We start from the raw sequence: 24,383 nt of genomic DNA, 5'->3' as shown, positions 1-24,383 counted from the left end.
TTAGGATATTAATTTATGGATAGAAATATGTTATATTTATATAGTTGGTAGCTTCGTAAACATCTGCATCAATACCTGACTCGCTCACTTGTGGTTATTTTGGAAAGATTTTGATATTTGTTTTAACTACATTTTATTATTATTGTTATTATTGTTGTAATGTTGCACACCAACGAATGCTTTGGTACAGTGGTAAAGTGCTCATCTATTACCAAGAGTATCTCAGGTTCAATTCCCAGTCAGGGCACAGATTTTACTTTTAACAAATAAAGATTCCTTCTCTAAAAATAAAATAGGACATAATATAGTTCAGGTGGTTAGCTGCATCAACATGTGTAGTCTGTAAAGGAACACGTAATAGGTTTATTTCATGCTGTAAATTCTAAACCTATTACTTGTTCCTTAGTAAATAATACGTACACTATTTTGACATTTTTTATTTATATATCACAACGTGTTAAATATTAAAATAATATTAATAAATTGATAACATGAATGAGTTAGCAAACGTGAATGATGTCAATGGCAGGATTATAAAACAATTCTATTGGTTTACACCCTTAGTATAGTAACAAAATCTGTTCTCATATGTAGATGTGAAATACAGTAGGGTTAATAACTTCTAATAAATAACTTAAAATATGTATATGTTGTAACTGCAATGGTGAATATACTGTACTTGCAATTCTATTACAATAAAATAATATGCAAACTATATTCACATTTCTGATAATTGTATGATTAGTTTTGGATAATGTCAAATATTAAAATGATATAAATGTAATATTAAAAATTAATATTAAATTAAAAATTTAATATTAAGCAATACCATGAATGAACCTCCAGTCCAACAACCGCAAGGATGGTCCAAAAGAGCAAGGGAATTTAAAGATGTCCTTTAGCAGAAATAGCAATTGTGTTTTTTCTGTGTATACAACATTTACAACAACAAAGTCACACTCATGGTGCTAAGCACCCATTTCAGATGAACTTTTCTGATATAGCGCTGGAGGGAATGTTTCATGCCATGGTGGCACATTATCTCCTTGCAGGGGGGAGGGAAACTGGGTTATTTATTTGGGTCTTTTATTTTCATCTCCGTCAATACACATTTCCACACATTCAGACACATTCCCACACGTTACTGATGCAGCTTTAGCCTAGGAACTAACTTCCTGAACTTCACAGGATGACTTCCTGGCATTGTCTACCTGTCCTGGTTACTAAGTAATTCCTGGTTTTAATCAGGTCTTTTGAAAACAAAGATTTAAAATTTTAAATAAATAAAATAATTCTCTTGTAATTAAATCAGATTAATATGTATTCTATATTGATATTTTTATTAGGTATTTACCTAATACATACTCTGTGACAACTCTGTGACACTGCACCCTTTTGACTGGATTTAACACCTTGGGTGTGGGGTGGGGGTTGGGGTTGAAGTTATTATCTCCCTTCCTCAATTTAACATTTGATACATCCCCAGTACAGCTATGGGTTTAAGAGATTGTGAATATAAACTGAATATTTAATTATTTAAATATTAATATATTATATTAATAATAAAAATCAGCCTCAACAGTTTAATAAGACTTTGAATTAATTAAATATATTTCTTAATTTGCCAATAGAGTAATGTAAGACACGTGCAGTACATACACATACTTACGCAAAAACCACACAGAAAACACGAACACCAGTACCACTAGAATAATTCTCTTCACAGAAATACACTAAACATTCTGACACAACCCTTACTGCTCTTCTTATTAGAACCATTATACAAAATTTACCTTGTCTATACTGTACATAATGTACAACATATTATTGTATTTTTTTTCCTATTTCCACTATCAACACCTGTTTACAGCCTCAACTCTGGTTCTCCTTTTCACTCAAGTTTTATTTGCATGTTTGGTGATTTACAGGTTTGCCAAAGCAAATACAGAACAGCATTTGCTGACATCTACAGTGCAAACATATTATTGTACATTTACATACATAAAACAAAACACGTTTTTGAGAGACATGCTCACTGTCTGTCCCTCAGGCTGCCAGCTCTGGTGAGTTTCTTCCCTTCTCTCTAAATAGGACAGCAAGTTGTTCTAATTCTGGGAGGTATGGAAATTCTGGGATTAGATTTGTTATTTTAGGGAAGGATGTTAACCTGTGTATCCGAGAGTATTTCTCACAGTGAGAAGAAAGTACATCTCTGTCTCTGCTTCTCCATGCCTGCAGTGGAAGCACAGCCTGCCTTCTCTGGGAAGCCAGGTGTGCCAGTGTTGCCCAGTTTATATAGCCAGGCTGTGGTCATTGAGTCTATGCTTTTTGCTGTCCTTTATCCTGTAATATTACAGTTTGTGTTTCTTTTTTTCTTGTTTGTGTGTGTGTGTGTCACAGTGGGTGAGGTAATGTTGTCTGGCTTGTGCTGTGTTTTGGGTTACTTTGATTCGTGTTGTTTTAGCTATGCTACTCTGGAGTCAGTTCATGGCTCACAAGGGTCTTGTGGTGGTTGGAATTCTGGTCACTGTTTTTCAAGAGTAAGCAATATTTTATAGCTCTCTCCTGTATATTGATTGGTAATGGGCATTGGCCTGAACACATTATTGCTATTATTTTCTGCACATGGAGAATGTTGTGTGCAGGGCTTCTATGGAGTGTTTTCCCATGTAGAATAATCCTGATCTTTGATTGGATCTGGATTGGATCTGGATTTGTTTTAATGGACACAGAGAATCAGTACCTCGGTTTCACGTGTCATTCAAAGGACGGCACCTTTTTTACAGTATATTGTCCCTATCACTATACGGGGGCATTAAGACCCACACAGACCACAGGTACATGTTCCCTGCTGGTCCCCCTAACACATCTTTCAGCAGCAAACATAACTTTCCAGGAGGTCTCCCATTTAGGTACTGGGCAGACTCACACAAGCTTAGCTTCGGTGGATTGCCAATTGTGAGTTGCAGGGTAACAGATGTGGTCAGGAACACCATTTCATCTGCCACTATTGCACACCCTGATCATTGACACTTTGTCTCTCTTGGGGGTTTCAATTCTGATGTTGGACACATTTAGTCTGGTGTTCCTCAGGGCTTGATGTAAATGGTATTTATATATTGCCACTTGGTAAGCTGTTAAAATCACATGGTCTAAATGAATATTTCTACACTGATGATTCTCAAATCTATATAAATACTAAATCTGACAATGAAGGAGCTATCTCTGCTCTTTCTAATTGAATCCCTGACAACAACAAAAAAATGGATGGCTTAGATTTTCCTTAATTTAAGATGAAACCAAATGTAGATGCCAGCATCTGCAGGACACTAAAACATAAATTAATCATAATCGTAATAATCAGGTTATTTTGAACAACTTACAAGTGATTTCCAATATTTTCTGAAACAAACCATTTTACAAAACAAACTGTGTTTCCATTCCTTGCCAAATTCAAAATCTTCATGGTCACCTACAAGGTATGGCTATGGCTTAAAGCATGGCTGGGCACATCAGTATTTGTCTGATTATTATATTCTTACTCCCCACTTCACAACCTTTGTTCATCTAATTCACTGTGTACAAACTCTGGGTGAAAGGGGCTTGTTGTACTATGCCTCCAAGCTCTGAAATTCTATCCCTAAGAATATCAGAAAGACACTTTTCATGAGCACTTTCAAATCAAGACTCAAAACCTTGTTTAGAAGGGCTTTTATTTAACTTTTCTACTGTATTCCAAATCCTAATTGTAATTGTTTAATCCTGCTCATTTTTAAAGACACTATATATAAAATAAAGTTAATTCTTATTATTAGAAGATTGAATAAATACTTGAAAAAAGAGTAGATTTATGTCTCAAGAAGAAAATCTTCAACCTGTGCATTACTCATGTATATGAGACCTAAAAGCAATAGGTAGAGGTACATACTGTAGGTACTGTATAAAAGAAATATGTAGTGTAGAGAATTTACAGAAAAATTGCAAGAAAGAATCTGACATTAGAAGAATGTATTTTATTTTATTTTAGAAAATAAAATGACAATTAACCTAGGAAAGAAAGAATCAGGGTATGACATACAGGTGCAGATATTCTCAACAAAGGCACCTATCTTTCCAGTGGGAAATTAAGAACATATTCACACTACTGGTAAAAATCTCTTTAGAGAGAAATACCTTCATTTCCACAACCTGCAATATGGGAAACAAGACACTAAACAACAGAAAATATCACACATGAAACCCTGATGAAGAAAATACAAAAAGTAATGCACAATGAAAATTTGAATTCAAAAATGAAAAATTAAAAGAGGCCTCCTGGAAGTTCCAAACATAAATTAAGAAGACTGTGGGAAAGATGTGGATGTAAAGAGCTAAAGACTGGGATCTGTAGAGGGTCCTTAGGAAGGCCTTCATTCAGCAATAGATTGAAAAGGGCTGCTGATGACTTACAATTTATTACTGTTTCTTGTGTAGCATAGTTAATACAAGAGGGCAGAATCCTTTATATGAATCTACAGAGATAACACTCCAGGCTTGCTTCACAGTGAACACAGATTCTGGAATCTAAACATTTAACATTGAAATGCTAAACAAAACCTTTTAAATGTTTCTCAGGAGTCAACTAGAAGGTTAGGCATTTCAGTGGCATTGAAAATACTTTAATTAAATAGCTCTGTGTATGGCATTCAAGGTTGGCATCTATGCTTTTAAGCCTATTTACAATCTAAATATGGCACACTGATGTGGACTGACTTTTCCAATCTAGTGCTCTCTGAAATTCACTGCTTTCACAAGTGAATAAAGTTTATCACAACGTAAAATAAATAATAATAATAATAATAATAATAATAATAATAATAATAATAATAATAATAATTTTTTACACTTATATAGAACTTTTCTGGATACTCAACTCAAAGCGCTTTACAGGTATTGGGGACTCCCCTCCACCACCACCAATGTGCAGCATCCACAAAGTGAAAATGAATTCTAACATCTCATTTGCTTTTATATCTTACAATAATTAAATTGGTTAGAGTGGGTGATTGTGTATGTGGGGAATGGTTCCCACAAATATAACAAAGTAAATATTAAAAGCCTTTGAAAGGCTGTTTTCATGCCATTTCATATAGAATGGCATAAGCTGTACAAAGTTATACAAATATTGTTGTTTTCAAAAACAATCTCAGTTAAAAACTCAAACTCAGTGTAGTCATGGTAGGGTGGCACTCAACAAATAGCCATAACGGACTCATTTAAATTCTTGAGCACCCATATCTGTAGCTCTCTAAAATGGCACATCAACACAGACCATCTCATCATGAAGGCACACCAGAGATTGTACTTCCTCAGACAATAAAGGAAGTTTGGAGGCACCCCTTTGTCTGATTCTACACAGCCATTATAGAGAGCATTCTGATGTCTTCTATCTCTGTGTGGTACGGAAGTACAGACATCCTAACAAGGAAAAGACTTCAACGCATTGTTACGAAGGCCTCTAAGATTACTGGCACTGCTCTTTCCTCAATAGAATCCTTGTACACCCAACGTACCACCATACACGTTTACAAGATTATTGCAGATCCATCTCACCCCGCGCACGACTTATTTCAGCTGCTCCCCTCAGGTAGACGTTACAGATCACCGATATCAAAAACTTCAGGTTTCAAGAAAAGCTACTTCCTGACTGCTGTTAGGCTGCTGAACAAGTAATGTGCCCCCAACCATCAAAAACTTAGTATTGTGCTTTAAGACCTGTATCACATTTAAATTGCACTGAATTGTTTGTTTACATTGCAGGTCATCAACTCAGCATTTTTTTGCATATACATTATAGAGTGACTTTTTATGTTCTGTATTGTGTACTGTCTCTTGTCATCCTGTATTTTAATAATTAGTATTGTATGTTGTGCATTCTGGTCCTGTATTTATATTCTGTATGTTATTGTATGTTATTTATATTAATGTCTGTAGCAACGCTGTACCAACAACAATTTCCACCGTCCTCGGTCATGTGGCAATAAAGATTCTATACTATTCTATTCTATACAAATAGAAGAACAAATATTTTCTCCAAGATAAAACAATAGCCTTTACTTAATTGTCTAGTTCATATAAAAGCAGCATCTGACTCAGAAATATATTTGAATTATTCTGACTACTATTTTTGAATTTATTCACACACAAAATATGCATATGCAATGAACATTGTATTGTCAATTGTTTTTCTACTGTTTTTGTATCATTATAAAATGGATATTATGCTAAAGAGAAAACATAACAAATAACTGCCAAAATTAGCTTTGTTCTGTGAAAATGTATTAAATACAAGTTTGTTTTCTAGCCTTACATCAAATCAAGCCTTCTTGTAAAAATCAAACGGTTCATTTGGGGGGGGGAGTTGGTAATATGTCATTCATTATGAAACACTCTTGTTGGTGTGAATGGTCATTGTGTTGGTTATTGAAATAGCGGAAGTAATTATTGTTTATTGAAGTAGCAGAAAGAAATTAAAGAAGAAGCAAGAGAGTAGTTGGAAACAAGTCCAGAAAGAGTTTCCAAGTCTTGTTTTGGAAAAAGCTCTATTTCCTTAGATAATATAAATATAATATAAGAATATAAAAATTGCACATAGATATAACAGATTATAGCACAGTTATAATCAGTCAATGTGAATAAATAAAATGTACAAATAAGGCTTACTCAGTATTCTAATTTGAAATTCAAACAATTTTGCCTTAACAACAGCTACGTTGTAAAAATAGTTGTACAATTTTCTTTTATGTCTGTGTCCAGTTAACAGAGTGCAAAATGTGATCTGCTGCCAATGTTTTTTAAGATCTCTTAAAATTGTTCCAGAAGAGCACACATAATACGTAATGTGAATAATCTGCTAATTGTACAACCCCTATGCAGTGAATAGGAAGTTTAAAACACCAGATAATTCATTACTCAGAATGTAATTGTTGATCTAAAACTTGTAAAAAGGAAAATACATTTCCTTCATATTCTATGTTGGATTTTTGATTACTTACACCAAATAAAGGCAAATAAATTACTCTAAACTTTCCTGAGGTTCAATTTGTTTAAAAAGCAAGGGCACTTTTTAATTTTGAAAGCTTGTGCCATTTCTGGGTTAAACAGATAAACAGTTTATCAATGTAGAGTTTTATGTGGTGAAAAACATTTCAGCAGCTTTCCTCTGCAATGCTCATAGAACCTTTTTTAGGATTCATGCCTTTTCTGATTTTACAATATCTGCAAGTCATTCAGTGAGTGTCAGATAAAGGTTTAAGGCTGCAATATACAAAAGAGTATTTACTATGCATATGTCAGGAGTGATTAAACTTTAATCCCAGTAAGAAGACCATATTTCTTAGATGAATTATAGATGACACAGGTTACAGTTCAAAATGAAGACAGCTCAACATACCCTAGCTGTTCCAACAGGCTGCTTTAATAAACTACATTATCTTCTCTTCCCGGAATTGTCATTGTCATGCTGAAATATGAAAATCTAATACTCATGCCAGTTATGTTTGGAATCATCAGGTGCTAAGCAGAACATTGCTGATTAGGTGAAGCCAGTTGCAATTTCTTCAGAATTCTAAATGTGACACAGTGAATAATGATACAAGCTAGGATACATAATGAATGTGGTCTTTATTTGTTGAAGCAAAAATGCTCCCTTCAATCTTCAATGCATCTCTATTCTCAATCACTGGTTTTCAACAGTTTTTAACATGGGCACTGCCATGAATTCGGAGATTTGCCACAGACTGTCATAAATGTAGGAACAAAAACGTTTAGTCACGCTCCAATTGTGCCGATTCCCAAGGTTGAACAGGTTACACTAATAAGCTCAATTTAAACAACATAATATCAGGGTGAAATCATTGCTATAAATGTTAGCCCACAATTGCTTAGTCTCCTTAATCATTTTAGGTCCTTTTACAACTCTATTTTCATTCTTCCTTGTTAAAACATACAGTAGTATCCCCTACCTAAAGTATCTGTCACTATCTGGCAATATTCACAAACAGGCCTGCAATGAGAGCACCTAGTGGAGTCAGGCCGGTCTGTTAAATGGACCTTTCAATCCATTCCATTGCAGTAGTTTAATATAACCAGCTCCCTAATTAAGAACCTGAAGGACCACAGGTTTAGTAGCCACGTGCTAGCCTAAAAACCTCAAAAGAACTGGGATTGTCTGTAGTTCTGCCCTCTGTGATCACACTCTCAAAATGTACACATACATGTGGTTCTACTTTAGTAATACAAAACATGGCAACATTCAGTATTAACACTATTCCAATTTTAATACTGCTACATAAGATTCCAGAATATTAAGATGTGTGGTTGCTTATTTACATCTGCTTTGGGTGGTGACATTCACAAAGACAAATTTACATTCCTGATTTAACAAGTTTATCACATTTTTAGACATGGAAAAAAAAATCAAAATCAAGTATTCATGATGCAGTTTAGTCCAAGATGAATCAATGTGCATACCAAGTCCAATAAACCTATTAAGGGCTCCCTCACAAAACAAAAAATCCTAGCTTGGTAAAATGCTTTGATTCCAACTGCTCTGGTATTGGAGAAGACATTTACTGGAATTCATGTGACACAACATTGGTATACAGTATATGCTGATATACCAATATGTCAAGCATCATGTATCTGAACAAGTTCATGCAAAGAAATATTAATAAGTAAGACACAGAAGAGAGCCTGGATTGGCACAATAAAACAATCAGGTACATACTGTATTGCATGCTGACCACCTAACATCTAACAGAGACTGCAGGATCACCACAACTGAGCAGGGCCACAACATACTGTACCAGTGTCTAGATGCCAGTTTTGGAATAACTACCACTTGTGAGAATAGAAATTTAAAATTCAGGTACAAAATGTTACCCCAGGCTGGTGACAATAGATCTTTTCAAATTGGACTGTGCCAGGACAGGGCATCTAGAAGCTTCTACAGAGCCACAAACCCTCAGAGCTTCTGAGGAAAATATGGTTTTGATAAGGAGGAGTATCAACTATTCATTCTTGTCCCTTTCTGTCTGTCTTCATTAACCACAGTGAGTGGGATTCATGCAAAGAGGTCTACCACTGCTTGGTGAATCGAATTTAAGTAAGGGTAAACTTACTTGAGGGTAGTGAACCTCTTCTAGAAAGAATACTCCTCAGAATACTATATAAAGAGATGCAAACCACAATTGTTCTGTCAGAATGATCAGCACTGCCATCAAATTGAGGGTCTGAATCTACAGGCATCTTTCACAAATGATGCAACATAACCAGCTGGTGTCTGTGTGCTGCATGCAAACAAAAAGCATTGACCTATTCTTGCTGCCTCTGTAGGCAAAGTAGGCCTAGAGGCAGAGCTGAGGAAGCAATTGCCATCTGGCAAAGCAGTCTCTGACACCACATGAAAGTCACCATCCTCTCCAATTTGAGGAGGTAGAAGCATGTGACAACAGAGGTGATCCTGTCTTAGCAGATGGGGTAAAATAAGAGGCTAGAACTTTACTTTTATAAAACGTATACTGTTTAAATATTAAACTGTTTATAACAGTTTATACAAACAAAACAAAACAGTAAAAACATTACATTCAGGTAAATTTGCTCTTAATGATTCAGTTAGTGGTCTAAAAAGTGACACAAGTGATTTTGCTGAAACAAATACTGGATTTGAGAAAAGGAAATTTTGGATAGATTCAGGAAAAAGAACATTGTTTTGGAATTGCAAGCATAGCGTGTAAATTATATTGTTTCAGAAATCAACCATTTATCTGAAATATAGAAACACTTATATATTGTCATTTCAATGACTGGACCGATTTATTATTCATTATAGTCCTGACAGCAATGAAGGCAGAATAAGATAATTGCATCCTTTATGTAGTTGTGTTACAGCCAACCTATTTTGAAATCAATGATTTGACTGTATCTCTCAGAATAAGGGATACATTTCCATTTGACTTGAGGAATGTCTGTGGTCCGCTCAGTTTTCATTTACCAAATGTCATAGTCTTACAAGTTAAAATTCAGAAAGGATTATGGGAATGCTGTAACCAACTAATGTAATTTTATTGTTAAAAGCAAATAAAAAGAACATTAAACATTTCTTCTGCTCTAGAAATAGTTTAATGTTACTATGTAGAAGCTTCAACTGTTATAAATTGGCTAAATAATATAAAATGGCTATTATGTATTGTGGACTGGGAAAGTATTTGAAAAGAAGAAAGTGTGCAGGATAAATATGCTATAGGAGATAATCAGGGATGATTGGGCACAAACAGACAAGAATACACACCTAAGCAGTGGGACAGAAGACCCAGGGCACAGGCAGCTGGAAAATCTGGAAAATGCTATCTCAGTTGTTGAAACAATTAATAAATGTTCGTAAAAATCAATAGTTTATGCTCCTGTCTCAGATGTTCTCATAGCTGTGATTGCCAATCGATATATGTTTATCTATTAAATATATGATAGAGGTAATAACTATAATGTTCTCCAAAGCAGTGCCTAAATCTTGTCACATTATAATCAGCAGTACTTACAGTCTCCCACTCTGTCTGAAGGACTCCAGCCAGTAAAAAGATTGCTAAGTTTGTTTTAGATAGATAGATACTTTATTGATCCCGTGAGGGAAATTCCGGAGAGGATGGAGCAAGCTCTTAATCCAGCTACCTGTTCCAAAAATCCGTTTAATATGTGGTCCCCCGATGGGGGATGTATCAGATATTAAACTGATAAGAACAGATACTACACTTGATCTTACCCAAAAGGTCGAGAAGCGATCCCATTATCCCGTTAGTCAACCAAAAAACGTGTGCAGAAATTAGCTGCTAAAAGCAAATTATTGTGCATTAAATGTTGCCTGTTGTGAAACTCAAATACAACAAACATTTAATCTTGAAATTGAGCTTTCAGCACGTAACATTCACTTAGAAAATAGTGTTTTAAAAGTAGATTTGTTGTTTGGGACAGCTAGAGTAATGAATGTGTTTCATTCACATATATATTTTAATTTCTATGAAAGGCTTATAACCAATGAGTTACATATTCCAAATTTGCTTCACAGCTGCTAGTTAGAAATATTAGAATGTTAGAAAAATTAGAAATGCTATTATGCAGTCCACACCCGTCAGTTGATTGGGAATTCGCAAAAACTGCATTCATGAATGGTATAATTCTAGGGCTTCCAGTCATGCCTTATTCATTGGAATTTTAAATAAAGGTATTTATAACAAATCACACAGTGCAAAATCATAGGAAATTACAAAGATGTCAACTGAAGGATATTCTGTTTTGATCCATGAAAAGCAACAGATGCATCAGCATTTTCTCCAAGCATTATTTCTACTTTTTATTGTTCAATTTGACGCTCACCCAATTTGGAAACACTGTAAATTAACTTGGACCTGTTACACCAGCAGGGTATGATAAGGACACAGTTTCTTCTTAACTTTCTTCTTGGTGTGGTGGTGGAGGGGAGTCCCCATTACCTGTAAAGCGCTTTGAGTGGAGTGTCCAGAAAAGCGCTATATTAGTGTAAGCAATTAAGCAATTAATTAACCATGCAATGTCACTCACATCTTATTCACAATCTGGGTTTCACGGTCATCATCCTTCTTCTAGAGGGCACTCCGACCTTTTGTATTTTACGTGCACCTGTTTCCAATTTTCTTGTCCCTACTTAAGTTTGGCGCCATAAGGCTTGCCTATTCCCTGGGCTTGCGGGTAGCCTGAGGGCGGGTCTTATTCCCCGGCGTCCTGACCATCTGGGTCCGGGACTTGCAGCACCTGACTCTGTTATGATTTTAACTTCCTAGTTCCTGATTCCTCGTCCTCGTCCCCATGTCTCTTTGGATGGATCTCCCGGCCATGGACTTTGGACTGCTTCCTGGTTTCCCCTTTCAGATTGTTTTGGACTCACTGCCATCACGCCCCCCAGTCATTCATCCCGTCCTGATCCTGTCGTGTTTCCTTTTTGCCCTTTTCCAGTCTCTATTGGATTTTACCGTCTGCATGGGGTCCTAAATACGCACTACACGAGAGTCTGGACTGGCTCCCGTGACAGTGTGTCTCACGCAACATACAGCAGAGTCAGCTATTGGATGGAGAAGTGATGCAGCTCTTCCAGACACTGAATAATTATCTGAATAAAAGAATATCTTGGCAGACATAGGTTTTGCCAGCCTTGGTAACCCTTGATAAACATTGTAGTCCTATTTGCATTATCAAAGTGTCTAGTAGCTATTGGAAATTTATTAGTATTTTGCCCAAGCTGAGCCCCCTGAGCAAACTTCTTTACTATTTGTGCCACTGAGGACTCTTTGTTCTTTTTCAACTTATATATTGCAAAAATATGCATATTTGTCTCTGTGTTCCAAGTGTCGAAGACGTTATTGTTTACTGTATAAACATTGTTTGTTACAGATTGTACATAGTGAGGCAAAAACCTTTGAAAATATGTCTTACATTGTTACAAAACACTTCCAAAAGCTTAAAATTACTTTGGGAAACTCTGGGAAAATGGAGTAAGCAAGACAATCTAACAGAGACTGATATACAGATGGTTGATAGGTCACACTAGTCATCTAAATCTGACACTATTACTCAGTAGTTATACACATCATTTCATGTCTGATTCTTCTCAGTCCCAAAACAGCTCATTGAACAGGAACTTTGTTTGCAACAGGAACTTTATCTATTGTGTCAATGAGTTCCCTTAGAGATAATAAGACAGTTACATTTCAATATGGTGGATCTGTGTCGGCATGCATTGGCTGCAAAGATACAGTATAAGTAAAGGTTAGTTCCACAATATTTGACTACTGAAGAACGCTCAGCTACTGAAACATTGTTGCTCATTTCTATTTTTCAGTGTGGAAATAATGTTTACTCGTTCCCAAAGAGATTTGTTTTGTAGGAAAGCTGTTTAGTGTAGACAGTAAGTCTTTGGCCTCATACCTGGTGAGCTATGAGTTTAGATCACTGCTGCAAGCATTGCTCTTGTACATTGAGTGAGGTACTTTACTGTGATTGCTTCAGTCCACCCAGCTGTATGATGAGACCAATATTTGCTCGGAATAATCTCGGAGATGGATGTGCTTCCCATTAAGGGGGGGGTGGGGGATCATGTGCTCTGCGTTAGCAAATCACCGATGAAACCAGGATGAGCTCTGACCTGATGAGCAGTTGTGTAGCTTACTTATTAAGTGTCCCTGCTGTTAGAAGAAATGCTAATTTGAGGGCAATAAATTCAACGTAAACACACAGTATTTTAGATTCATGTCCTAATAAATGAACCCAGTAACCTAGTGAATTTCAAGCTTTAGTCCAGTTTTGGTTGGAGCACAACACTTACAGTAGGCCTGCTCAAGTGTGGTGGTATGCAGTACTGAGACTAAATTTCACTTTTAAAAATAAAATTAAAAAAATATATTAGTATGTTGACACTCATGTAACACAATTTAAGGAGCTTAGCAATGTTTTATTATTTGTTGTTGGGGGTGTACTGATACATATTATAACTGTAATTCGTCAGTATGTAATAGTGTGTATATAGAAACAAAAGGGTTTTAATAAATTATAGCTGGGTCATTACAACCTCTTCCTGCTGATAGCATTAAGTAATAACTTTTTTGGATTATGAAATGGTAAAACATGCTCAACACATTAAGAGAGTCCTGTTGTTGCAATAGGGTAGTATGAACAATATTCACAGCATTTCTTCTCTTCTGCTGGAGTTAATCAATTTTATGTTTCATTCAAAGATATTGATGAATAAAACAGATCTGCAATTAATGTGATTATTGACGAGCTAATTTATGTCTTCTTTACAAAAAAGTATTGTGATTAAAAAATACCAAAACTATTTAAATAAAAGGAATGCTGTCAAAGCTGTGGAAGATTCACATGTTGCCATGTGGAAGATTTCTGAGCCATTTCCGGCTCAGGGAACATTCACACTATCAGATGACTTATATTTTAAAGTCCATGTTTTCTGGCCTTTATTTAAATAGGGACAAAGGAAAATGTTACACAAGATGCTAATAAAAAAAAGATAAAAAGAATTTTACTAACATAAAAAACTGCTACTATATAATCCAAACTAAACTATACACAAACTCTCCTTCATTCCCTACTGACCCACATCTACCAAGCTACATGTTCCTTATATTCCACAGATAGAGTACACCCTTATCTAAACAGAAACTGCACAATGATGAACCTATGTGGTGAATCTTTCAACTAATTAGACAATAATATAATTAGTCATTAAAGGATAAAAAATATGTTTAAAAATATATACATATTAATTATTTAAAATGTAAATAGATAAGAAATATATACACGCTAAACATTCTCTCCCTTTTACACAGTTGCTCAGGGTCCAACGACTTTGCAGTGACGACACGGATTTCCAAAAATCAAGCCCTCGAAATGCACTCTTTTTTCATCAACAGAAGATAATCCACACGTTATTGACATGGCCCTCACCCGAGCCAAAATAAGCCCTCGGATCATCAACTCAATCAGAAACTCCCAGTCTCACAACCACATTCCTTTTGTGCTTCCCTACCACCCTAACGCACTTTCTATCCCCAGGACCATTAACGACAACTTTCCATCTTTCAGGATGATCCCTCCACCGGTACCCTTTTTCCTGACCGCTCCATCATCTCATATCACCAACCACCTAATCTGCTTAACCTTCCTGTTCACAGCTCCCTTAACCGCCCTCAGCAATCACCCACACCAGGCACTTTCCCCTGCAACAGAACTCGCTGCATGACCTGCAAATACATATCTAATATCTAATACGCTCATTCAAGACCTCCTGGACAATTCTGGATCACTCAGATGACATCTTGAACCTCCAGCAACCTTATTTACTGCATCTCTTGCAGAAAATGCCCAGCTATCTACATTGGGGAAACAGGAAGGAGACTGGGAGACTGCTTCAGAGAATGTCAGGGCTGTGAGGATCAAATATTTCTCCAAGCCCATTTCACCTCTTTACCTCTAACACCCATGATCACACTGATCTCTCCGTCTGCGTTCTCAAAGAAGGGTTTCTCACTCCTATTTCAGAAAGATTTCCAAAACCAAAATCATCCGGAAATTAGGATCACACGTTCCCCCTTTTCTCAAAAACAGACTTGTTTCCTTCTAGTCCTTTCTATTCATTTGCAGGTTTTGACACCTCTCTTCACTTCTCTCCACCTCTCTTGACTTTGCACCACCTGAGTGCCTACTCTGCTTCCCTCACGCTCCCATGTTTTATCAGGTGCAGACTTTCCTTTCTTTCTCACACCCTAAGAATGTTCCACAGCCGAAATGTTGTTTCTTTTCTTCTCTTTTCAGCATGGAATAAACATTTACTTGTTTCTTTGCAGCCTACATACTGTATGCTGACACAGCTACCTACCTGAACTAGTCAGTAATACAATTAGGAATTGATACACACTGCCAGGTGAAACTGTTTTCATGTACTGATAGGCACTGGATCCCTGTACATCATGATTCCTACAGTCATACCACAGGGCTACATGCTGCAATTTCATGTCTTATATACTGTACACAACAGTGTGAAAATGTCATTGTAATTGCATTCTCTCCAGCTGGTATGGTACAGTACTGAATAAGGGTGGTTTTAATGTGCATATACAATATATTGCTTTCATTTCATTTATACTATACTTTTAGAGACTGTGATTCTTTCTAGTACTGAATACGTTCTTTGCAATTATCATAGTCACTGATTCTTGTAAAGTTAATTTTCACAGTTCCTTGATTCTTTTGAATGGAAGCTGCCTTTGATAATGATACCAAGTAAATAGAGGAATTAGTTATCAGAGGCTTCCCTTCGTTCTGGAAAACATTGGAAAACTGTGTTTTTGTCATGATGAACTCCCTTAGAACTCATTTATACAATTATCAGAAACAGTATCACTAGACCTAACATTTCCTTGACAAGTTCAAAACTTGCCATATTTCATTATTCTGAATATTAAAATTAAAAAAGTGTCATCTGGTGTTTTCCTTTTGACTACAGATAAGTCTTCACATGTGTTTGAATGTGTTTGAATTGGTAGTGCAATGTAATTGATGCTTTCAATCCTAAAGAGTCACAATGGATTTTTTCTAGATAACACAAAGTAATGGGATAAAGGAGCTTTCTGAATTCATGACGTCAGTCTCTTGGTTACAGATCTAATAACTATTAAACTTCAGAATGACTGGGGTGTTATGCTGATTTCAGCAGAATTCTGACAAGGGGACAACAACATAGTTAAATTAAAGACATTTATTTGCCAGCTGAGAAATCAGATTTATTATTTATCTTATAAATAATTCCCAGTGGCATGATAAGGTTAGCACATAGTTTTAATATTGCACAAGTCAATAATATTTTATCAAGAAATAATGTACACACTGAATCTAGTATCAGTCTCCCTCACATTAATAGACTATGGTCCTGTTCTAAGCTTTTGTGATTTTAATCAATGTAAAATGGCTAGCAGGCAGTTGAGCACACATTCCGATCCCTCACGCATTGCTTATTGGAATTAACTTGGCTGCTTTCTGCCAAAATGCCATTATTTTCCCATTAAAGGACAGAGTGCGTTGCTGATGGACTGCACATGAGCTGCAGATAGTGAATAATAATCACAAGATTTACCCAAACCTCAACAGCTATATTAGACTTTGAAAGTCGATCAGTCGAAATTGAGCCATCACAATGGCCACCTTACACCAGGGTGATTGAATAAATTATAAATAGATGAAGGACATTTAAAGAATGGCAGGTTTCAGGTCCTGGCCATCTGATGAGATCATTTGACAAAGGACCTTTAGTGTTTTTGTACCCTAATTTTTTTTTTACTGTGAAAAAAAAAATCCACTGAAAATACTGAACTAGGTTTATAAGATATGAAGAATAACTAATTTTATAGATGTAATGGTTTTAATGACCCTTTCTAAATTGTTTGATAATGAATATTTTTCTTTCAGATCAACATTGCTTTCAGCAATCAAATTAACATCACAATACAATTCAATTTATTTCACCAAACTAAGAAGATCCATTTGAGCTTTTTCACCTTTTCTCATGCTGCTGACATATATAATCCATTTATTATTTTTAACAAAAACAACACCACATTACAGTAAAGGTAATGAAATCCTAACTGACATTAGATACACTCAATGACATTGTTTTGCACCCAGCTGATATTAGGGACAATTACAGCTATTTGCTTCAAGTTTTTTCTGTTTACATGTGTGCTATTATTTTAAATGTTCACAATAATTTACACGAAACCACAAGTATTAAATCTGCAGTCTCCAATTAAAGTATATATTCTATATATAATATACAGTATATCTTCACACTGGTCACTTTTCTGTTTATCCAGTGTTATGTAGGAAACCTGGTAACCCACAGAGAATCAAATAGGTAACGCAAGTGAAAGGTTACTTAGTGACAGTAATTAACACCATAAAAAAATGCATTTTTATATTTAATCTTTATATTGGTTATACAGTCGAAATGTGGATTCTTTAAGGTAAGTGCTTTAAAACCAAATTTAAATTGCTGCTTGTGTGCTTATAGAACATTTTAAAAATACTCATATGCCATTTCCCATGGGTCCTTTTATGATCTACAGGGCTTGATAACAATGCAAATGTGTGTGTTAGATGTGTACTGCACTGTTCAGGTCAGAGCAGAAATTATGCCAAAGGATGTTCCACAGATGTCTCTGAGGATGTTAAGGTATGGGATGACTAATGTATAAATATTAATATAGTAATTAAACATCTTTCATTGAATAGGTATTTGACCTATTAAGTTGCAATTGAAGTAACAGTTGGATGTTTTTTTGCTTTTTGTTTCAAATTAAAGTGAGCTATACAATAAATCTTCATAGTACTGGTGTTGTCTTTTCTCGCAACAAATTCAGTATAGACTACTGAAGAATAAGAGAAGTGGTACTAATGAACAATGATTCATTGGTAAAGAAACATTTAACTAATTTAACATTACACTAGGGTCCATAATACATTAGACATTATAAATCAAAAAGGGTCTTTTAGAATGAAATAAACTTGCTTCATGCTGAATTCATTTTCACATGTGAAAGGAAAGAAATATTGACAACAATTGAACGAGACAACATTTCCATCTATGATCCATTACTATATATCTTAAATTATTCAGCATGTGACATATTGGTAACAAATGGATAAACAATCTACCTTTGCATTCACAGCCAATCACATTTACATTTTTATAGGATACAACAGACTGTTAAAGAGACCCTGTCTGAAGTAATGAGATCTTGTTTGATTTAGGTTCAGCAAATGCCAAAGGTATTGTGCTTTACAAAGCAGTAGGCACAGTCTAACCGTCAATATTATCCATCAATAAAATTATTAATACCATTTTGTGTAAAATGTTAATGAGATGGATGACATTAACACAGACTGATCTCAAGGCAAACAGATCCTACAGTATTATTGTGCTGATACGCACAAAATTCAATACAGCAATGTTTCAGTAGTTCGGCCAAATTCTAATTAACACTTCAAGAAGATGAATATAAAAGGCTAGGATACTTAATATTTTAGTGTCTGTCGTTAACTCACTTGTCTGAGGAAAGGACAGCTGCGACCCTAAGTCAAAGCTTCCCAAACTCTCCTTACGTCAACGAATGAAGCAGAGAAACTGCTGCAAGGGTGAAGATGGGGTAGAGGAAGGGTTGCTAAAAAGGATGCATGCACAGAGGCTCAGTGGGTAAATATTTATACACAAGAGAGAGGACACAAGAGATTACAATTCGACTTCCTTCTGAATGTCTAACAACTCCATTCTGTGTATAGGCAAAACAGACAAGGTTTTATTTGCAGTCAATGTACAATACCCATATCCTATTAATCTTGGGGAAAAAAATAAATTTAATTGATATTGTATTCATGCTTTTAAAATAACTGCATATATATCTAACTTTCATAAAACATGTGCATGTGTATGTTACTAGACTTCTGATTTTCACTACTAATATTAATAATAGTATAGAGTGTTATATCATTGATGTACACAAGTTATGATGTGAGGTGCAAAATAGTCACACTATGGGACACTATGATAATCTGTGATACTTCTAACTGATTTTTAACTGTTTATGCTTCTGGATAGGGAAAAAAAACAGAGATAAGATACCATAATGGTAACAGACACTTCTCTCTTTTTTCCCAAAAAAAAACCAGTTAAAATAAAAGGCCAGCACTGAAAAAAACAACAACTGGAAACTCATAATGCAATTTATTAGCTGGATGTGGTATAAAAAAAGAAGCATCTACATATAGATATAAAACCTCTGACACTTGGATAGCCAATTATATATTTAAGGAAAACAGTTAAAATACAAATTAATTATTTTATAATGTTGTGTACATATACACATTAGAGCTGAGGTGCTAACAGGAACAATATCCTTTATTTTGAAAGCAATTTCTTTTCATTTGTAAGCCTTCAGACACAAATAAGTATGAAACAACTTTTCATTTAAAATTTGTTTTCTTATTTGTGTTGAAAGTCTAACATTGTATTAAAATGTTTATGGATGGTTTGTGTATTGCAATTGCATCAGCGACTGTTAATGCAATCATGCAACCAAAACATAGCATATTAAAAAATAGCAGGGTCTGGAAATTAGAAAGTGAATCTGTACACAATGTCAAATATCACATTAATTTAAGCTCTGTGTTTGTAATAACATTGCAGCAATGCCAAGTAGTGTAATTGTAAAGAAAAGATGACTTATTTAAAATTTAAAATTATAGGAAAGCAAGGCACAGCAGCAAATCGTTTTGCCAGCTACTGCATATTCTTACATAAAAAGTAACTCATTTGCAGTTCAAATTCAAACTGTGAAAGCCCCAGTTTAAACAAGCATTGCCTCATTATAGTGTCTCCCTGTATATCATATTGTCTTTTGTGGAATGTGCTTTAAAGCAATTTAAGTTAACATTTATGTTTCTAAATTATTATTAAAGCTCAGTGATTAAAGTATTTTTGAAAAGAGAAGAGAACCTATAACTACAAGTTGCACAGAATATAAAATGTACTCTATGTGGATGTATATTACAGGCTATATATTCCAATACTGAGAACATTTACAGTAGCTTATTTTGAGTGGTTACACTCAGGTGTTATTATGGCATGTAACCCTCTTATTATCACGACCTATACAAATGGCTGAATTGTATCTTACCTCTGACAAACTGTTATCATCTAAAGCACTGATAAACGTTTAAGTAACCTGATATAAAGGTGAAAAAGAAATGTACCTGAGGATTCACTGAAGTTAAAGGACAGTGTGAAATTTCTAGCTGGGAAATGGAAGGCTCCAGAATAACTGTCCAACAAGTAGGAGTCTGGTTGCTGCTTGGAAAAGTCAGAGAAGAATTTCAGTTGTAAGAGAAGGTGAAGCAGGTACCGCAACATCATTCTTGAGCTCCCTCAGTTCCAAGGTCAGCTGTTGCTCATCTCAAGTTTTCCTCTGATCTTCCTGTTCGTGTTGACTACACCTTCTGCACAGGTGAATGTTTCGATTATGAAATTTAAAGTGCCTCTGAAGACATATGGCATCATTCCTCTGTGTGTGTTGTGGAAATATATGCCGCTGTGCCCTTCTGAATTCTAGCTTTGTCTTGTTTCTTCTGCAGGAGAGCAAATCTAGAGATGGTTTTTCAGCTTGGAATGTGGAAAATTACCTCTGTATACAGTGAGCAATACCTGAGTGGGTTTTTGTCAAATTGAGAGAATGTCAGGTTCAGAAGTCAAGCTGTGATGGAGCCTTTGTATGGACCCCCTAATGAAACTTGCTTTGCTTTCCTCAGCTTCCTGTTGGGCTCATGGGAAGTGGACCACTGTGTATCCAGTGCCTCAGCCAAGTAAACATTTAATTGCTGGATTAACAGTATTCCCCTGAGGGAGCAGCAATAAATTAGTGAAAAGTAAGAGTAGGAAACAAGGATTTAAAAGGCAGGTACAGGCTTTATTTGTATAATACAGCACATTGCACAAGGATATAAAAAATATCCTTGCCATACGGTGAGCAGAAGCAATGCATGTTTATTACAGAAAAAAACAAAACTGTTCTTTAAAATGTGCCAACATGTTTGGTAAATTATTGTTTTTTACTAACACAATAATATTGTGTTTCCTGACAAGCAGAAAATACATGTCAATCATATCTCTCCATGGGACTTTTCCAACTGTCACAATTGAGGGCTCTTTCCTTTTAACATCAGCAGCTGTTTGCAAAACATAGCAGCTGTCTGAATTCATCTTTGTTAGGTTGCTTCTGAAAGTGTCAAAAATGAACACTTGGGGTTTATCTAACAGTACTGAGTACATGTCATTACAAATTACTCTCTGACATGTCAAAATTTCAGATAACATGAAATAATGAGTCTGAAGCACAGAGTAACATTTTGTTTATGTCATATGCCAGATCAAAGGAAAATGTCTACCAATTAACAAAGCTAGTCGCTAGCTTTTTTGCAATAAATACTTAGGTTAGAGTGTTACATTTGTTCCCATGTGTTACATAATACTGCATTCTTATATTAATGGGGTCTTCCCATTGACCATCATTTTTTAAGTTTACTAACCATACCCATTTTAATAAAACCATTTTAGTTTAACTATTTTTATCCTTACCATCCATCCTAAACTCCACTCAAATATTACTATATGGAGGGTGAAAATAAACCCAAGATTAATACTTAGGTACTTTCAGATTTGAAAGAAGTTTCATTTCATTTAAAAAATATATTTTTTTTATTGTCCCCACATCACCTGTTTCCCAGATATATGCCCAGATACATTTTATATCTCTGTTATTGTGGGGACTTCCCTTTGACTGTGTGAAGGGGAAAGATTCTGCGAGCACCATTGTCCACCTGCTGGGGGCTAATCGATGGAGTAGCATCTGACTATTGTGCTCTTTATAATGTGTTATAGTGAACCCCATCAGATGTCTTGTTCAATAGTCAGTGCAAATAAATGTGCAACCCTATGCAGATATGTCATTTAATGACATATGACTGGCTGTACTGAAAATGTGAGAGTTAAACAGCTACCTATAAACTCTAAGGGAAAACTTTCAACTGCTTTCAAATTTAAAAGGACAGCACATGATGAAAAATTAACACTGAAAATGTAGAGTATGCCAAGCATTATAGATTTAATTTAGTACCCAACAAAAACTGAATATCACAAAGGAACCTGAAGCAAATATTTTTGGGCTATTTTAGATTTCAAGATGAATACCATTTGATTTATTTCCATTGCAGGGACAACTCTACAGTACATTACTCCATTTCTGAGGACGTTTCCTCAACATTTGTACATTTATATCAATACATGCCCCCACACACCAAAATACAGTCAGTAAAACCATTAATATATCCTGCTTTACTTGGATTAACTCTGAATCTTCTATTTGAAAAGTTACATCCCGAGAAGAGTGAGCTTTTATCATGCAATATCTCTGGCATCTACTTTGAATTGAAAGCATAGGAGGCTGCATACACATACAGAAAATGTAGTCTCAAGGTTAGGTACCATTATCTTTTAAGTAATGTACATGTTGCTATTAATTTTAGCTCTTATGGCAGAATTTATGCAGTAGAAATGCTAACCAATTCAATGTGATTTTCTACTGTAAGCCACAAAACAATTACTCTAACTATTGGCTGCTATAATGGAAGTCTGGAGTTTGAAAAATAAAGATTTTACAGATTCAAAAAAGGTAAATCAATCCTTTTAATCATTTTGTAAGTTCTCAGCACCTGTCTTGCAGTGAACAAAAAGACAAGAAATTATCAAGAAATTCTTTTTATTTAATTATATTTTACTGATATTTAAAAATTTCTAGTCTTCTTCAAAGGCCTTTTGAAATGAAAGGAGCTTTGAAACTATTCTTTATTCCCAGTCACAGACAACAATATATTCTGTTTGAATAATATTATGTAATAATTCTTTATAGGCTTTCACTTTACAGAAACAAACTTCATTTATATTAAGAATCCAACAGAAAATTTGCTGTAACCACAAACTTTAGTTTTACGTCCAAATACTAACCTGGTGACATTTTGCTTAGCATTTGAGATCTTCCGACACACAAGTGTCACAGGTCTAGACAAAGATTTATTCCATTGAATACTGTTCTGCTATAAAGAAATACATTTGAAGACAATACATTTAAACTTCAGTTTCATGATGTGAACCAGTCACCTATAATGAATTGTTTTATGTTAATATGCTATACTAAGATTCTTTTTGTTTGCTGTTTTCTTTGAGGTCATTATCTGCATTAATTTTTGTCAATCATTTTACAAAGTCCAAGACATTTGGATGTTAAGGAGAAGTATCTATTTTAATATTCATTAATAAGTAAATATAATATATAAATGTACAATTAAAACTTCAGTTTTTCAAGCAGTCTTCTTAATTTCAACAGCTGAACTCAAATCACTCTAAGGAGAGCCTGCAGAGTTGCAAATCCTCTCTCTTTAGAGACCCTGTATCATTTGATTGTGTATCCACCAAGACAGAGAATATTCTGGTACAGTATACAAAAGTTACAAGGCAAAGGCTAGCATCATGCTTTGAAGATAAGTGGTTTGTTCTTGTCCATTTCCAAGGTTTCTGTGGCATTGTTACTGTATTTTAATCGTTCTATTCATACACATCATTGTTAATTACTTACTTGTCATGATGTAATTGCAGCTTCTAATTGCATTCTTCTTTGTGTTAAAAGACGACAGTGTATTCTAACATACTGTAGATGCAGCACCAGTTGCCATCTGTCAGAATTGCTTGGATGTTCTGGACAGTTTGGACAGATTTACTAAGAAGGCAAATATGTTTGTTTTTTCTTATATTTTTCTTAAGAGACTCCTGTTCTAATAATCAGCTTGTATTCTCTGAAACCATGTGACTTGTGAAAGCATTTTACCATAGAATGTGCCACTGTACAGTCAACAGCCCCATGCTTCAGACAACTTTCCTATGGAAACTGACTATAGTTAGGCTTGTTTATAATTATATATATATATGTCTATAATTATAAATATATATTTCATTTTCTTAAAGCTTCTGGTTCTCCATATTTGCATTGTGGTCAGACTTTACTGGCTTTGCATAATCAATTTCATCCATTAATTATGTGTTGACTACTATTTTTGTAAGGACTGTCAGCAATATAAAAGCCTGCAGTTAATCATATAAGAACTGTAGGACAGCAGTTCCAGTGGATCTTGGATATTTATGGTTTGCA

The 24,383-nt window shown here is 35.1% G+C and overlaps 1 protein-coding gene and 1 pseudogene across 9 annotated transcripts in view; both read right to left on the bottom strand.

Moving 5' to 3' along the window:
• The window catches only part of robo2 (roundabout, axon guidance receptor, homolog 2 (Drosophila)), a 623,900-nt gene that overhangs the window by 413,502 nt on the left and 186,015 nt on the right, over positions 1-24,383 (bottom strand). The window lies entirely within an intron of this gene.
• LOC148658469 (U2 spliceosomal RNA) lies at positions 10,648-10,818 on the bottom strand (annotated as a pseudogene).

This window comes from Lepisosteus platostomus, chromosome 7, assembly GCF_059453375.1.
Source record: "Lepisosteus platostomus isolate fLepPlt1 chromosome 7, fLepPlt1.hap1, whole genome shotgun sequence".
NCBI lineage: Eukaryota > Metazoa > Chordata > Actinopteri > Semionotiformes > Lepisosteidae > Lepisosteus > Lepisosteus platostomus.
Note: the sequence above shows the minus strand (reverse complement) of the source record. Positions and strands in the feature narration are given on the sequence as shown.